Source organism: Dermacentor silvarum, chromosome 1, assembly GCF_013339745.2.
Source record: "Dermacentor silvarum isolate Dsil-2018 chromosome 1, BIME_Dsil_1.4, whole genome shotgun sequence".
Lineage (NCBI taxonomy): Eukaryota > Metazoa > Arthropoda > Arachnida > Ixodida > Ixodidae > Dermacentor > Dermacentor silvarum.
In genome coordinates, this window is record NC_051154.1 from 274,820,931 (window position 1) to 274,825,653 (window position 4,723).

Sequence of the window (4,723 nt, forward strand, 5' to 3'; positions counted from 1 at the left end):
GGGGCAATTATATGCCAGCTAGCTAGACCAAATTTGTTATCCACAAAAATAACAGCACACGCTTCTTGTAAACCAATGAATGCTTTATTAAAGAAAACAAAGTGTGCCTCATAATCAGAACGAGTTTTGGCACGTAAAACCCCACAAAGAAAGAAAACGAAGTAAAAAACCGTATGCCCCTATATATAGCTAAGACTTAAACTGTCACAAGGGACACAATCTAGGCAAATGATTCGGGCCCACATGGAAACCAACTCCACCTCAGCAGCTTGGCACGTTTCCTCGCTGTCTTTACTTCAAGAGTGGATCCCCGCCGCTGCTCCAAGAACCTTACCTGCAAGGAATGCATTTTTATGCAAGGTATGCGTGTATGCAAGCGCGTGACTAAATAGAAATTAGCGTAGCTTGCACAAGTGGCGCAAAGCTAAAGAAACAGTGGAGCTGATCGGCACCTAGCTGGTCCTGGCCTTATACGGGTTATGCTTTTCCGGAATTTAGTGATTATTGATCGATTACCTATTCATTGGCTATCGCAAAGTATTGGCCACGTATTTGGGCTAAGCTAATCACTACCAAGTCATCCCCAACATTTTCCGGAATTTATTCTTTTGTAGAGAGGCACTCTAGTTTAATTAATTAGAGCGTAGAGCACTGCAACGAGAGGTTACACAGCGCAGGCAACACAGGCACACGGCTTCGACCAACTCGTCGTCGTCGTCTTTCTTGAAGCAGTGCATACTGCTCGTTCTTCTTCAGTACAATTATCTCCCCGGAGAAAAGGAGCCGTCCCGGCGACCTACGGGCAGGAGACCACAGGGGGGTCGAAATAAGGCTTTAGCCGCTGAACGTGCACGATTTCGCGCCCTCGGCGGCGCTTATCCGAAGGTGGCTCAAGGGGTTCTATCATGTAGTTCACAGGAGACGTTTGACTGACCACACGGTAGGGACCCTGCTACTTGGAAACGAGTTTCGCTGAAAGTCCAGGGCTGGTGGCGGGAACCCAATGCCAGACTAGTGAGTCAGGAGCATAGGGTACAGGAGAGGCGGAAGTATCCCAACGGTGCTTCTGTCGCTGCTGGTCTTCCGTAGTAAATGTGCGGGCGAGCTGTCGGCACTCTTCCGCGTGTGCAGCAGCTTCGGACAGGGCAGTAGACTCCGTTGTGTCAGGGCGATACGGGAGGATGGTATCCATTGTGCAGCAAGGCTCGCGTCCGTAAAGAAGAAAGAACGGGGAAAATCCCGTAGTGGTCTGTGTGGCGGTGTTGTAAGCATACGTCACGAAGGGTAGAACGCGGTCCCAATTGGTCTGGTCAGATGCGACGTACATGGATAACATGTCGCCAAGAGTACGGTTAAAGCGCTCAGTCATCCCATTAGTCTGCGGGTGGTATGCAGTAGTGGTGCGGTGAATTACGTGGCATTCCTTGAGTAGGGCTTCTATAACCTCAGAGAGAAACACACGGCCTCTGTCGCTGAGCAATTCTCTGGGGGCTCCATGGCGAAGTATGATGTTACGCAGAAGGAACCATGCAACATCACGCGCAGATGCGCTGGGCAGAGGCGAAGTTTCCGCGTAACGCGTTAGATGGTCTATTGCCACAATCACCCAGCGGTTGCCGTCTGAAGTACTCGGCAGGGGCCCGTAAAGATCAACTCCGACGCGGTCAAAGGCGCGTCCTGGGCAAGGCAAGGGTTGCAATGGGGCAGCTGAGGAACAAGGGGTATTCTTGCGGCGTTGGCAAGCGAGGCAGGAGCGCACATATCGGCGGACGAATCGGTACATTCCGCGCCAGTAATAACGGAGTCGCAGGCGCGCGTACGTTTTTAGTACTCCTGCATGCGCGCATTGCGGGTCATCGTGAAACGCTGCACATATGTCCGAACGTAGATGCCGTGGGACCACGAGTAACCATTTGCGGCCGTCCGAGAGGTAGTTACGGCGGTAAAGGAGTCCGTCACGAACAGCGAAGTGGTGTGCTTGGCGACGCAGTGTACGGTCAGAAGAAGGCGCTGATGGGTTGGACAGAAAAGCCAGCATAGAGACAATCCATCGATCCTTCTGCTGCTCCGAAAGCATGTCCGTGGCGGTGAGGGAGGACTCGCATATCGGTACCTTCGAATAATTGGGCTGGCCTGGCATAGGGGAGCGGGACAGGGCATCCGCGTCCGTATGTTTACGGCCAGAGTGGTACAGCACTCAAATGTCGTACTCTTGGAGGCGGAGCGCCCATCGAGCGAGTCGACCTGAGGGTCTTTTAAGGACGACAGCCAGCAGAGGGCATGATGGTCAGTTATTACGTCGAATGGGCGGCCGTAGAGGTAAGGGCGGAATTTAGTTATGGCCCAAATGATAGCCAAGCATTCTTTTTCTGTAACGGAATAGTTGGCTTCCGCTTTCATCAGAGCGCGGCAGGCGTAAGCAACGACGTATTCATCGAAGCCAGTCTTTCGTTGCGCAAGAACAGCGCCAATGCCGACACCACTAGCATCCGTGTGAATTTCTGTCGGTGCGCTGGGGTCGAAATGACGGAGAATCGGGGGTGAGGTTAGAAGACGACGCAGGGTCGTGAATGCGGCATCGCAAAGTGGCGACCAGGCCGAGAGGTCGTGGTTACCCCGGAGAAGCTGCTTCAAAGGCGCTATTATGGTGGCGAAGTTGCGGATGAAACGGCGAAAGTATGAGCACAATCCGATGAAGCTGCGGAGTTCTTTGGTGGTCTTTGGTCGTGCGAATTCGGCGACTGCTTGGAGTTTGGTAGGATCTGGAAGCACACCATCTTTCGAAACAACGTGGCCAAGGATGACTAGCTGTCGGGCGGCGAAGCGGCACTTCTTGATGTTGAGCTGGAGTCCAGCATCGGCGAGGCAAGTGAGAACGCGTTCGAGTCGGAGCAGGTGAGAAGAAAAGTCCGGGGAAAAGATGACAATGTCATCGAGGTAACAAAGGCATGTCTGCCATTTGAGGCCGCGGAGGATGTTATCCATCATTCTTTCAAATGTGGCAGGCGCATTGCACAGGCCAAAGGGCATCACGGTAAATTCATATAAGCCGTCAGGCCTAACGAATGCCGTTTTCGGGCGATCTGACTCAGCCACCGGGACTTGCCAGTAACCAGATCGTAAGTCTAAGGACGAAAAGAATTCAGCGCCTTGGAGGCAGTCTAGTGCGTCGTCGATACGGGGGAGAGGATAGACATCTTTCCGGGTTATTTTGTTCAGGCGTCGATAGTCCACACAAAAACGAATTGTCCCATCTTTGTTTTTCACCAGCACTACTGGAGAGGCCCAAGGACTGTGGGAAGGCTGTATCACGCCGCGTTGAAGCATGTCGCCTACGTGCTCGTCGATGACACGGCGCTCCGTCGCGGACACACGGTATGGACGCTGTCGTAGTGGGACATGGCTACCGGTGTCGATGTGATGAACGACTGTAGCTGTACGCCCTAAACATTGTTGTTGGTGGTCAAAAGTGCGAAATCGGGTAAGGAGGTCGACGATCTGCGCGCGCTGACTCGGAGTGAGCTGCGGATCAATACACCGAGCAAACGTTCTGTCACATGCTGGCTCAGACGTAGAGACAGGAAGAGCCATGGCGTCCACCTGAAGAGGAGTCGAGTCATCAGGCACATCGTAGAGAAAGTTCGGCTCGAATTCGTCAGCAGACCCGAGGCACTCGCCATGTCGCAGGCTTGATGGACACGAAAACGGATTCGTAACGTAAAGTGCGCTGGAGCTCTGGCGAATGGGAAGGATGGCGAAGGGAAGCAAGAAGGGATGACGGCGTGCAGCAAGTTTCGATGGCGTGAAGAGAACTGTAGAATCGTAGAAAGCAGCACAGGAAACGGGCACAAGGGCGGAAGAGAAAGCAGGGATATCGGTGTCGGCGGCGACGAACACTCTAGCAGAAGAAAGAGGCAAATCTTCAGAAAGACTTCCGCAAAATGGAGTCAGCGCAAGTTCTGCACGGGCACAATCAATAACTGCGCGATTAGAAGAGAGGAAGTCCCATCCTAGAATGATGGCATGAGAGCAGCGGGGAAGAACAACAAACTCAATGTGATATAAACTGTCTTGCATGGCGACACGGACGGTGAAAGTTCCTACAGGCTCAATTGGCTCAGCGCTTGCTGTACGTAGCGAAATAGCGGAAAACGGCGTCGCGACCTTTCGGAGCGTACGGCGAAGCTGGTCGACAATCACTGACACCGCGGCACCGGTGTCGACAAGCGCGTGAACAGCGATACCTTCCGCATAAACTTCAATGACGTTCGCAGGGGATTAGCGAGGGCTTGAGCAGTTCGATGAGATCGCAGTTCTTGCCTCCGGAACTGCGCCTTTTAGTTTTCCTCCACAGCGGGGGGGCGGCGGACAAGGGGGGACAGGGAACGTCGACGGGGAGAGGGAGACCGACGAGTGGTGAAACTTCGAGGAGCAGGAGACGAGGAAGCGAAGTGCGGAACAGGTGGAACATAGCGGGGCTGAGAGTCAGGTGTATTCCCTTGTGGTCTCGCAGTATCGGGAGGGTACCAACCCCGCCGGCGGCAAAATCGTGCCACGTGGCCAGCAAAGCCACACGCGTAGCAGATCGGCCGATTGTCCTGGGTACGCCACGGATTGTGAACAGGGGGCCCAGGCTGGGGTGCACAATGTTGAGCCGGACGTAGGGGCTGCGGGGGCGCGCAGAAGTCGCTTCTGGGCACGTAGTTTGCAGCTGCAGAAGGCG